This window comes from Stylophora pistillata, chromosome 5 (assembly GCF_964205215.1).
Source record: "Stylophora pistillata chromosome 5, jaStyPist1.2, whole genome shotgun sequence".
NCBI classification, from domain to species: Eukaryota; Metazoa; Cnidaria; class Anthozoa; order Scleractinia; family Pocilloporidae; genus Stylophora; species Stylophora pistillata.
Genome location: NC_142523.1, coordinates 24,714,728 through 24,728,259, shown reverse-complemented (window position 1 = coordinate 24,728,259; position 13,532 = coordinate 24,714,728). Strand labels below are relative to the sequence as shown.

General features: G+C 38.0%; 2 long non-coding RNA genes across 4 annotated transcripts in view; one reads left to right on the top strand and one right to left on the bottom strand.

Moving 5' to 3' along the window:
• Positions 1 to 9,906: 9,906 nt before the first annotated feature.
• LOC148730971 (uncharacterized) overlaps positions 9,907 to 13,532 on the top strand; it is a 27,612-nt gene continuing 23,986 nt past the window's right edge. For all 3 annotated transcript variants that reach the window (XR_016001451.1, XR_016001450.1, XR_016001449.1), the window contains exon 1: positions 9,907 to 10,183. This is a non-coding gene — a long non-coding RNA (uncharacterized LOC148730971). The remainder of the gene's footprint in view (positions 10,184 to 13,532) is intronic.
• LOC148730972 (uncharacterized) overlaps positions 10,932 to 13,532 on the bottom strand; it is an 8,432-nt gene continuing 5,831 nt past the window's right edge. Inside the window, exons 2-3 of the long non-coding RNA XR_016001452.1 lie at positions 13,177 to 13,248; positions 10,932 to 12,608 (exon numbers count right to left, since the gene is read on the bottom strand). This is a non-coding gene — a long non-coding RNA (uncharacterized LOC148730972). The remainder of the gene's footprint in view (positions 12,609 to 13,176; positions 13,249 to 13,532) is intronic.

Genomic DNA, 13,532 nt, shown 5'->3' with positions numbered 1-13,532 from the left:
TCCTGCATGAGCTCAATACACGCTGGGGAGGGTCAAGTTCAAAGCTGGATATGAAAGCAAGAAATATTAACACAACGAAATTAGTTGACACTTAAGTCAGGCAAAATATATAAACTCGTGCATTGGAAGACAATATTCTCGTCAAAATGAAATAATCCGGGCGATATTTGGATCAATTAAATTTTCTTTCAAATATATTTTACTCATGTCCAGCCAGGAGAAGAAGTTTAGTCGTTTTCGGGCCGGGATACCTTGAGACCAGGCTTCTGTTCTAAATTGATTACAATTGTGAAGCCTTTGAGATATAAATGACTTTCAATTCTCATGCAGATAAATCCCAAAATTAGAAGGTGTGAAGTTTGAGAACTCGGAAAGAGTCCGATTATAATGCAGCTGACAGCAACAGCAACTCGCGGAGCGAGCTTACTGTGCGCCCGCAATACGTGCATGGGTGTTATTTGATGCTGTCCCGACCTGAAGGGACTTACTAAACCTGCACTGGGTTTGCTAGGCCAATAAGGCTATTTGGTTTTAACTGAATTCTCGACTTCGTTGATGAATCGATTCTAACATTATACCAATCATCCCACTTCACCAGGAAGCAAACTGAAATCTCTGGAACGCCGATTGAATGGTGCAGAAATACAATGAACTGACTAGAAAAAGTGGGCCTTTAGTGTTTGACATGGAATATTCAAATTTTTCTGCGAAAGACTGTGATGTAATTACGGTGGCTCTTCATGTTGCTTTGGGAACCAGCTCCTGTGAAACCATAAAGGGAACTGATAATGTTTCGTAAGGTGGTACTGAATTGAATATTAATTTTTTTCTTTTCTTTTGGAGGAGATTAAAAGACAAATATTTTGGAAATATCAAAATACGAGAAAGTGGTGGACTGCTTTCTCTTCTCTTTTTCACCAAATTTTTATTGCCGGGTTGGGAAAAAAATAGGCACAAAATAAGGAGGATTTTAATCGGTTGGTTAGTCTGTGGTAATGAGACGCAGGTTCAGTTACACCAAACTTTATCGCCACACTGTTTGTGTATTTTTCCTCAATAACCCAAAAGGGAAGCTTAAATTTAATAATTTCTTATTACAGCCAAGCGATAAGTAAGGATATCTAATAAAAGCTAAGGATATGTTCAAAGTTATTACCTTTCTGAAGTTAGAGTCCGTGAAAGATTTGTCCGGATTTGAAGCGTAAGTTTTGTTTTCAAAGCCTTGAAAACCATAAGAATGAAAATATCCTTACCGCTTAGTAATGCGTTTGAATGATTTATTGAACATTGTCTATGGTTCTGAAAAGATTAAGACTCCGGTAAGACCGGGCAATCTTTCTGTTGTCGGTTAACAGTCAGAAGCGATGAAACCAAGAAAGGAAATCAACATAAACTTAAGGTCTTAAATGCTCGGAAAATATCTTTATCCTTCAATGCTCAAATGAAAGCGTAAGGAGCAATATAATTGTTATAAATTTGAACCGCAGTACAGACAAGCATCAGTGAACTGAGGCGACAAACTGCTAGCTAACTAAAGGTAATTCAACTACACACGGAAAGATAATAGGGAGATTTTTTATATCCGGGTTGATGGTTTAGTCAATTAAGTGACAGCTTGAGGATAATCTTTATCACAACACTGAATGGTATTTCTATGGATTCAATCATTAGCATTGTTGAGATAACGTGATTTCAACCATGCGTTTCCGTTTGATAAGCTAATTCAAGAAATCATTGTTTTATAATTAAGGACAGGTTTGAATTACTGGGTAAAAGAATAGCACATAGAATCGTATTTTGCATAAATGCACGCGAGAAGCTGGTGAATACGATGACCTATAGTCAGTACTGTTTAGATTTCTTAAACCGGCGTTGTAGGTATTCATTTGATGTTTGCCTACTGGGAAGAATTAGGTTTTCTCTGTTGGATCGTACTCATTTACGAGCTCAAAGGAGGCTTATATTGTTGAAAAGACATGACTGGTACTCCTCAAAGACACGAAAGAAAGCGAAACGCTGCAAAAGAAAATTCACAAGAGACTAGGAATGGTGTTGCAGAGGAAGAAATCATTTCGCCAGGAGTCAGAGTTGGTATATCATAATGAAAAACACCTTCTGTCCCATTCTGAACTACCAGACTGGCCTTGCGGAAGTTAATTTTCATCCAGTTTCCACAGACCACCGATGTCATGTTTTAGATACTGCTTTAAGAGTATCTTTAAACTTCACAGTGAAACGGGTAATAAATATTTGGACTCATTTGATTGGTTTTATTGTGTTTGTGTGTATTACATCGTACATGCTTGTCCGACCCGTCACTGTCGCTAATCCATTCCCTGGAGACTGGCACGAGAAACTTGTCTTGAGCTGCTTCTTTGTCGGCGCAATCTTGTGTTTGGGAGTTTCCTGGATTTTTCACACTGTTTACTGCCATTCCGGCAAAGACGGTCTCCAAGATAATTTCTCGAAGGTAAGCTTCCCTGTATTTCTGTAACTTAACATGTCATATTTTTCCACGCTGAGGAATGGTGCAGTCACTCGGAGGCTTGAACTGGGTTCATTCGTAAATCTTGTCTTAATGGAGTCTCGATTATATCCGCGTTTCTTTAATAAAACGAACGTTAAAGAAGTTGAGCGAAAAAAAAAAGCCAGCGTGCAATAAAGTTAGTCACATAATTGTTACATTATTCAACCACTCATTCGGTTCGGTCGGTCAGTCAATCTCCGTCTGGCAGCAGTTAGTCAGTCATTCAATCAGTTAACGAATCGGTCAAACAAAATCTCGTTTTCAGTCGGTCGGTGAGTCAGTCAGTAACATAGTCAGTCAGTCAGTCAATTAGTCAATTAGTCAGTCAGTCAGTCAACCAGTCGGTCAATCAGTCAGTCAATTAATCAGTCAGTCAATCAGTCAGTCAGTCAGTCAGTCAATCAATCAGTCAATCAGTCAGTCAATCAATCAGTCAGTAAGTCAGTCAGTCAGTCAACCAGTCAGTCAGTCAGTCAGTCAGTCAATCATTCAGTCAATCAATCAGTCGGTCAGTCAGTCAGTCAGTCAGTCAACCAGTCGGTCAATCAATCAGTCAGTGAGTAAGCCAGTCAGTCAGTCTTAAAGTCAGTCAGCCCTTCAGTCAGTAAGCAAGTCATACTATCATTTACTCAGCTTTTCAGCCAGGTGATCATTTGGCAGGCTACATATAGTCAACCCGCTGTTTGACTGGTCTACAAATCAGTTGTTAGTTAGTTACCCTGTCCAGCTAGTGCGCCATTTCCTCCCATAGTTTCTACGAGAAAGTCTAAGATGATGTACTTACGAAATTACATCAATACATACATTTTATTGAACACATCTCCGTCTGGGGCTTTTCAGTGAACAATTACATAATTTACATACTTGGTACTATACATACAAAACTAACTAATAACCTGTTATATACAATATAAATTAATTATAACTTTATAAATAGAATGCTTATTTAGATAAAGAGTCATTCAGGAGATACCTTTTCAAAGCTCTCTTAAAAGGAGCTGGTTTTTCATATAGTTTCAATCTTGGGTCAAGTTTATTCCAGATGGCTACACTTCTATAATAAAAGGTCCTCTGACCTGTTGTAGTTTTAAAAAGAGGAATGTTAAGTTGTTGAAAGTTCCTCGTTATAGGCCCAGATAGTTTCCTCTTGTTACCAGCTCGGATGTCAAATATTCAGGCACTTGGCCCTTTATACATTGAAGTGATAAGGTAGCATCACGATAGTACAGGATGGTTTTTGCCGGTAGCCAACGTAGATTCCTTAATGTGGAAGAAATATGATCATACTTCTTTACATTGCAAATAAGTCGGGCGGCAAAATTTTGAACATATTGTAGCTTATGAACATTGCAAGCTGATGTGGACGACCTTACTGACGAACAGCAGGACATCTTACTGAAAACAAGTGCGTTAATTATAGTTTCAAGCAGATCTTTGTTAAAAGCGAATCTAATGCGGCTTAGTTGGGATAGTTTCAACATGCAAGATGAGACAGTCGCAGAGATATGATTGTCAAAGGATAGTGTGGGATCGAAAGTAACACCAAGGTCTCTGACTGTTTGAGCTGGGATGATTTCCTTTCCAAGCAGGGACAATTTCAAGTCTGGTACTTTAAGAGACATTCTTCGACTGCCAAAGACCATCAGTTTAGTCTTCTCAGGATTAAGCATTAAGCAATTGTCGAAACACCAATCGTGTATCCGTTGCAGATCAGAGTTCACTCTTTCTATAGCTTCAGTAGAATAATTCGCAGTAAAGGATAATAGAAGCTTTGTGTCATCCACATAGCACTCGGTTGAACAATCCTGACAGATGTTTGGTAGGTTGTTTACATAAATGATAATGCTCCTACTACACTCTCTTGCGGTACACCACTGACTACTGTTAATCTATACAGAGTTGATGTGGACTACCTGTTTTCTTTGAGAAAGATAGCTTTCGAACCATTGAAATGCAGAAGATGATAAACCAATGTCCTTTAGTTTCTTTAGAAGAAACACGTGGTTGATAGTGTCAAAGGCTTTACTCATATCAAGGCATACGACTGCCGTGATTTTCTTCTGGTCGATCGCGCGAAGAATAAAATCAGTAGTGGAGATCAGTGCTGTTTCGGTTGAATGCCTTCTTTTGTTGCCACTTTGTTTCGGTGATATTCTTTGCTTAGTTGTTAAATATGAAGACAGCTGATTTAATGCCGCTCTTTCGCATGTCTTAGAGAGTATTGGGAGTAGCGATATTGGTCTGTTGGCTTCTTCATGATCTCCATTCTTGAAAATTGGAAAAACACCACTTTCAAGAGAGGAATTAATGATGGAGGTGATACAAGGATCGATGGTCTGCAAACTCTCTTTAATTACACGAGGTGGTACTTTGTCAATTCCTGGAGCTTTGTTGTTAGGTATTGAATTAACAATGTCTGTAACCTGAGAGCATTCCACCGTCGTGAAAGAGAACTGTTCTGAAGTTGGAATGAAGTTTCTCGGAATGAAGGTGTCCGGGGCGGGCGCGTAATTAAATTTGTTAGCGAGAAGTTGAATTTTCCCAACCGAGCTAAAGAACTTGTTAAATTCGTTTGCTACGGTTTGATCACCTTTAGTAAAAATCTTGACATTCATGGACTGTTTTGGAATACATGACCTGATTGTTTTCCAATTAACAAATGGTAATACCACAGCGTACTCTATTGAGTTATGGATGCACGCGGGAGGTTGATAAGCACGAAAGAAGCGTAAGAGTCGCTCGAGGCGATAGCCGAGAGCGACTCTAGCTTCTTGAGTGCTTAGCAAACCTCCCAAGTGCATCCATAACTCAATAGTGTACGCTGTAGTGTTTACTATCTGTTTTATAACATAACATTGATACATTGTAGCTAAAGAATTCCCTTTTATTTAACAAATCTTACGTGACCAGAAAAAACAAACAAGCGCAGAAAAATAGTCTTTGCTTTTGCTCACGTCAGCAGCGTATACCCATGGGCAAATGGGGGACGCTAAATTGACCAATCAGAGCGCGTGCTTTACTTTGGTTATGTTATAAATGCTTCTAGTGTTGTTGGAATTCTGTCTTATTTGTTTTTCAACGAATTCCCTTTGTGCGAGCCGTATTTGGAATACACGACCTGATTGTTTTCCAAATGCTTCTAGCGTTGTTGGAATTCTGTCTTATTTGGTTTTCAACGAGTTCCCCTCGTGCGACCCGTATTTGTGCGAGCCGTATATTAATTCGTTTGATCAAATGTTGATGTGCTTTGTTCCATTTGATTTTCAAGGCTCGATTACGCAGGGAGAGCAATATTCATCATGGGATCATTTCTACCTCAGTTATATTATGGTTTCTACCGTTCAAGAGTTTTGAAGAGTGTATACGTGTCAATGATCTGTTCTCTTGGTGTGATCTGCATCATTGTTTCCTCATGAGACAAATTCAGCGCGCCCCATTACCGACTATTTAGAGCAGGTAAATTTGTCGTTCAAAACTCAATTAATATAGCAGTTTTCAATTAAGCGTCCAAAAAGAAAAAGGATATTAAATAATAATCACAGCGACCAATCAAAACAAAGGTTTACATCATCAGTGGCCAATGAGAGTTCAAAGCAAATACCGCAAACTGCTTAAAGCGCGGGAAAACGCGTTTGTTTTAGTTTTCCATCTCATTGGATGAAGAGATTACGAGTTTTCTGGACCAATCACAGAGCGAAGTTGAGTAGAGCCAATGTAATCCTGGATTACTTTCGACAGTCAATCAAAATTTTTTACAGTGCTAAGGTTGTAAAGCTATGAGGTCTTATCAATATAGACTGGCTGGCTATGCGACTGGTGCCCAATGTTTCACATTACGGCAAGCTATTTCTTTTTTTGCAAAGCATATAAACTAATGAAATTCTTTAGAAAATCACTTTTAATTGGCAAACCTTATTGTATTTATTTGAAAAGAGAGTGTCACAGCGACGGTATTATATAACAAAAATGATGATACATTCATAAAATATTTATGGAGGCGCATGCGCATGCGATTGAGCACAGATACAGTGCCTGAAAAACAGCGAATAGAGCCTTAGTCATGCGCACTAGGTATGTACAACAGCGAATAGAGCCTCTCTTCTATGTAGGTCTTGATCTTTCTCTGAAAATGAGACCTGCATTGAAAATCTTTGATATACAATAGAGCCTCTTCTATGTATGACTTGATCTTTCTCTGAAAATGAAACCTGCATTGAAAATCTTTGATATGCAATAGAGCCTCCTCTATGTATGACTTGATCTTTCTCTGAAAATGAAACCTGCATTGAAAATCTTTGATATGCAATAGAGCCTCCTCTATGTATGACTTGATCTTTCTCTGAAAATGAAACCTGCATTGAAAATCTTTGATATGCAATAGAGCCTCTTCTATGTATGACTTGATCTTTCTCTGAAAATGAAACCTGCATTGAAAATCTTTGATATACAATAGAGCCTCTTCTATGTATGACTTGATCTTTCTCTGAAAATGAAACCTGCATTGAAAATCTTTGATATACAATAAAGCCTCTTCTATGTATGACTTGATCTTTCTCTGAAAATGAAACCTGCATTGAAAATCTTTGATATACAATAGAGCCGTATGACTTGATCTTTCTCTGAAAATGAAACCTGCATTGAAAATCTTTGATATAAAATGTTATGGAAACTTGAACTAGAAAGAAAAAGTGTCCTTTAGCTCTTTTATATTATTATTTCATACTCATTCTCACTTCAGTTTCAAATAAAACTATAATTTTGTATGTACCAGCAAGTACTCAATTACTGTTTTCGAAGATTTATTTCCGATTCTTATTCAGTAGCCATATCTCTTTACAATAAAATGACAATTTGCATCACGGGAGAGCTCATCTCAGAAAGAATATTCCGCCAATTTGTTAAGCTGGGTGCGCGCTAGTCATGTGCACTAGGTATGTACAATGGAAACATAATTTGATTTCGCATGAAATTTTCGTTTCAGGTATAATGCTTTGATTTGGCCACTGTGGATTTATTCCTGTAATACATCTCTTATGTTTGTATGGAGTAACTTTAGCGTACCGGCAAGCTGCGGGCGCCTGGGTAGCTCTGATGTGTCTACTCTACACTGCAAGTGCCGTTACGTATGCCACTCGAATTCCTGAGAGATTTTTTCCCGGCAAGTGTGACATCTGGGTAAGCAAGCCTTTGCGGCTCTTATCATCAGTTTTGTTAAATGTTTCTTGAGCTCTTTATCTTTCGTCAGGTTTAACTCAAACCGCGCACTGGAAGTTCAGTTGCTAAACATCACCAAGAAATCATATCTGTATTAGAATTATGTCTAATAATTCTTCTAAGATAGATAGTTTAGATAATTCACCGAAGTCCTGCCCTTACGGCTTTAAGTCTACCTATTAATTCTTTAAATTCATTTTTATTGACTTACGCTCGAAATGTAAGCTTTGAAAACAATGACTAACCCACATAATCAACTCAGCTGACAAAATCAAATCTTGTAATACCTCCTACCAATGCAGCGCCACAGTTTCTTTAGAAACCGTTACTCCTCTACTTTATATTCAGTCTCAGAGCCGCCAGATCTTCCATTTGCTTGTCCTGGCCGCAGCGTTTGTTCATTTGTAAGGAATTTGTCAAATGGCACAGTACAGACTTGAAAAGGGACCTTCATGCGAAAGTTGAACTTTGTCAGAATCATTCTTTCCATTCAGAAGTGCCCATATCTTGCTATGAGAGGACACCTATGAGTACTAGAGTGCCTTGTTGTCGAGAACACGTACGAGTACTAGGGTGCCTCGTTGTTTGAAGAGGAGGTCTTGGTCATAGTCGTAGAACGTCGCCCACAGGTCTCTCCGAGCCGTCTTCACGCTCAGCGAGCGCAAATACATTTTGAGCTCATTTAAGAGCAAATCAATGGAAAAACGTTTGAGTGAAAAGTTCCAGTAACTATTACCATCAGGGAAGACACTGCACAACTCAGTTTGAAGTGATGCGTGCGAAAGAACAGCTTGAATAGAGAGTCGAGTTCAATTTTTGCATCTAAGTATTGTTAATATAGTGTGAAGAGGATACAAAGGCGATTTTGTATAACGCCACTATGGGGGCGTTACGCTTGCGCATTTCTAATGCGCAGGATCCTGAAGACTTTCGCGCTTGTATATATCTTCTTTCCCAATTGCTGGATTTCTCTGCTAAACTGATTTTACAATCGCCTAAGATACGTGGGGTAACATGTTGAAGTTGCTCTGGCTATTTATAGAGTATTATTCATTCCTTTTTCGACGATTTGCGACAATTTCACAATGAATTCTTATTATGATAAAATAGTCAAGCGAAGCTTTATTTTAAGCGAGCGTGTAGATCCTCGTAACGTTTTCGTATTTTAACTGGTCACTGTGGAAGTAGAACACATATGAAGCATGTCTATTTGATATCAATTTTATTGAATCTGTTTACATTGCTATTTAGAACTATACTTTTTAAGGTGAAGAATGTCTTTCTTCACATTTAGTTTACTTTTTATCCACCTATACGCACACACCGGAACAAGAGAATGACAAGTTAAGTGTAACTCACGGTAAATCAAGGACGGCGGAGCCGAAGCGATGGGGCTCCGACTGTAACCTCCCCAATAACATGCAAAAATATGGTAAATTTTCGGGGAAAATTTCCCCCATATCTCTAGGCTGCGTCCACTTGCACCTGTTCAAGACTTTCTGCAGATGAGAAATGAAAATTTTTTGTATTGTTGTTCGTGTATGTACAACGTTGTGGTAGAAATGCAATGTTTTAGTGTAGTGCATTGCTTTCTTGCGCACGGAAGCAAAATGTATTCGTTTTGGTACATTTCATTCTGGACACATGTTGGGTGTGTGCGTAGTTTGGCCCTCTATGAACTACTTATCGCTTGATCTCTTTTAATAACTTCCCAAAAAGTAAACGATCTGTACACGAATTACTTAAATAATATTTTGCTTTCCTTATTGGTATGATCTGATTTTTAATAAAAGATTAATTGCAAGATGTTTGCGAAGAGGTGTAGGGTGGAGGAAAGACCCAGAATGTTAGGGCATGACTTGGTGCCCATGGTTCTCCCACGGGTATACAGAAGTCTTGCGCAAGGTTTCTCCTCTGGCAATCATGTGGCTGTAAGGAATTTTTGCTCCGTCTTCCGTGTTCATGCATATTTCCTTGTCGTCTTTAGCAAGCGCGGTAGCCCTGATTCTGATCGTTAATTGAAGAGGTGTGCTTGTAATATTCCGTCAAAAGTGAGAATTTTTGGGAAAAAAATTATCACGATTTAAAAGAAATCGGCTAAATTCAAGTAAATAAACCATTTACGTTTTTCCAGACATCAAAGGAGGCAATCTGCTAGTGCTTCTGGGATCGTTTGCGCGTTAGTCAAAATGGCGCCCGACCATGAATGTACACGCTGTTATGGCCAGACACTGATAATCTCGGCTATTACAGCTCTTAAGTATCTTCTGACACTTCACTTTTTGAAGCTGCTTGGCGTCGAAAGCAGCGAGTGGGATAGTGTCTACGAAGTCTTACCAAAAGAACGTGAAACGTACACGAGGGGTTACTTGGCGCTTCCCTCGCTTGTTAGGAAAAATTCAGCTTGTGTTGATGCGGGAAGCAGACAGCTTACGATCACAAGTAAGCCTCCTAACATGTATTATAACCACACTTCAAGTAACATACGCAGTAATGGTAAAGTGTTGATTTCTAATGATATCTTGACATCACAGCAAAAGGTGCCAAAGATCGATCAATGCGTTACTTCTTTTGTGGACGCGCTCTAGTGCCTCGATCTTTTGCATTTAGAAGAAGGCCCCGAGCGATTAAAACGATTAAGTAGACGTTACCTAAGAGGAGAGATTTAATTTTAATCGCTAGGACTTCCAGAGTGCAAGTTAAATTTGTCTGAAGCAATAGTAACCCAATCAAGAAATTCAAGGGTGCGACATCAGTTCTATTAATGGCGACCACCGATTAATCTTATATACGGCATGGCTTTAAAAACTTTTAATGTTTCCATCTTTTTACTCGTGTTCAATTGACCTGAAATTACAGTGAATGGTTTGAACCAGGGAATAGCAGTCAGTGGTTTAGGACATTTGAAATAAGAGTCAACTGGCTCTTCCTTTCACTCAAATCTTTAAGGGGTTGGTTGCCATCACCCATAACAGTCTATTCCAGAGCCCCCGTTATTCAGATGATAAAACTTCATACTTTTATTATGCAACTGTCCAAAATTGTTGTTTTGGATTTACTGTCTAGAACCTCCTCTGGCTCTTTGAGCACATTTGAGTCTCCACAAAATGACCATGCTGAGGATTCCATGGATTAAAAACTCATAAGAATAGGAAGTTTGGGATTAGGAGGAAAAAAACAAAAAGACATCTTTTGATCAAACTGTGATATTCTTACTTTATTAAAACACAGGAATCTTTTGTAAATAATTGAATTTAAGGGAAAACATACCACAACATTTTAACTCAGCAAGAATGAAATTTTAACTTAGAGAGAACTGGAAAAAATTATGTACTTAAGAACTTGGGTGCTAATTTCCTTCAAAGAATTGGAAACAGTCTTGAAAGATTTACAAGTAATGACTCAAAAAGTTTCAAATTGATGAAAAACACAGAAGTGAATTTGAGACAACTCAAACATTCCACCTTATTCCTAAATAGGAACCTTAACTCAGCCTCAAATCAATGCCTGCCTGCCTGCCTGCCCACCAAAACTCCAGCCAAACACTTACCCACCATCTCCAAACACCATAACAACCACCCTATTCCTCTTTACCCAAGTTAAAACCCTCACCCTAGCCTGTAACCCTCTCTGTCTCTAACCCAAACCCATTTAATCCCAACCCATCCCAACATTTTACCTCCCCAACCTCCCATGATCCTTTTCAGTCATAGCCGCATTTGTAAACCCCCGCCCACAATAGTAGCCCTCCCTCCGTCCCAATCTGTTTCTTAGTCCTTACCATCACCACCACTCCACTGCCCATACCTTCCAACCAAAACATTTGAGTTATCTCAAACCTACTTTGCTTTGACATCAGTCTGTTATATGGGAACAACATTCTAAATCTCCTCCTGAATGTCCGACAGTCTCTAAATTAGTGTAATATGATGATATATTCAAAAATACAGTTCTTTACTAAATATATGCTTTTTTGGATCTAACTACATGTAGAGTTGCTACAGAAGTCGTTTATTAAACCTTTTCAGCAATTTTTAGAGTTCAAATAATCTATATAACATGTTGATTGAGAAATCTGAACTTTAACCTCAGCTAGCTACCTCAAGAAAATTGTAATGTGCTAAGACTTGAATCATTTTCCGAAAAAAAAAAACCTAGTTAATTTTGGATTTTATCCCCTTACCTGAAACACTCAGATTTCTCCTTAAGTAATTAGTGGATTAAAAGGTTAGTTGTTAGATTATAAGCTTTAAAGAAAATTATGGAGAGCTCAGAATGTTCCAAGTGCAAACTTCCCAAATTTTGGAAAACTTTTGCCCAAATTTTTGGAAATTTTGGAAAACCCCCTGATTTTAACTCAAGTCTAAGCATGTTTTCTTGAACACAATTATTATCTCATACCAAGTTAAAGTTTTTGATATTATTTTGTAGATTGTCATTCAGCTTGGTGAAATATGTGTTACATTGTGCAACATATTGAGAGCATCTAATTAGTTCTTGCAGTATCAATTTTGGAAAAAAAAATTTTGGTGAGGAAGCTTTTGGTTTTTATTCAAATTTTCCTGGTCAGTGCCTTTGGAAATTTCAAGAAAAAAGTATGGAGAATATGCACACTAATTTTAAGGTGTAAGAGGTGATTGTACCATGGCCAGACATGTAAACCCAAAAAACCCCGCATGGGGAAAAATGGGGACCATGTTCCCCAAACCTGTGCTGTGGTGATTAAACCTTCGGGGTTTGAAGGCTGTTTAACAATGTTTTACCCTAAAATGTTTTACTACTGCAATTACACAGCCTTTGTTTCTTAGCGTCCTTTATAAAAATGCCTTATCTTCTTGTTAGCCACCAGTAGTTACATTTGTAGAGGCTGAAAAAAAAAATAAAACAGCAGATAATTTTAATAATGTTGTGAAGAAAGTAGTATTAGTTAAGTGCTAAATTTTTGTAACCTATTTTGAATTACTTGGAATGTTGATTTTGCCAACACTCAAAATTTTCACACACAGTTATATCTTTTAAATGTACATTTGCTGCTTGGGTTGATGTACTGTATTCAGAGCATCTGCAGATTCTTTGAATTCAAAGTGGAAGAACACACTAACACTCTGTGAGGTGTATGCTAATAATAACAATGTACCTCAACGTACTGTGCCAAAATTCTTTTAAATGTCAAAATCCCATTATCTAATTTCTTTCGTTAAAAATAACATAGCAGCAGTGTAAGGAATACATGATTTGTTTTGTTTGAAGACGTAGATTTTTGTTAAAGGATGTTACAAGAGTTAGATTTGAAAGTTAGTCCAGAGCAATGAACCTGTATGATTGCTGGATACTTTCTCGGAAATTATTAATTTTTGTCTCATGAATAGTGATTGTCTCTTCCTTATTCTTGAAATGTAACTTACATCCTAAAAACTCAAAGAGAAAGGACCAACCTTTAAGTTTTTGTTTCCAGCATGGGGCTTTCTAGCTGCTAAGGACTGTTTGCTCATCACTGGTCTGATAGGCTGTCAAATGGGTATAACCAGAACAAGAATTATATGCCATTTGGGGATTCATGCAGTCTCTATATATTTCAAGAGTGTTATAAGTTTTTTTTTAAGTTCCTTTGCCTAACAACTTCTATCTGACAAGTTTGGGTGCTCTCATTACCTGTTTGCTGGATATTGTAGTGATATTATTTGGGAGAGTTATATGTTCATAATTTCCTTGAGGTAATTAAAGGGTTCAATGCTGACCTGGATAGGATCTATGAATTCCTTCTGGTTTATTTTGGTGCTTTTAAATGATC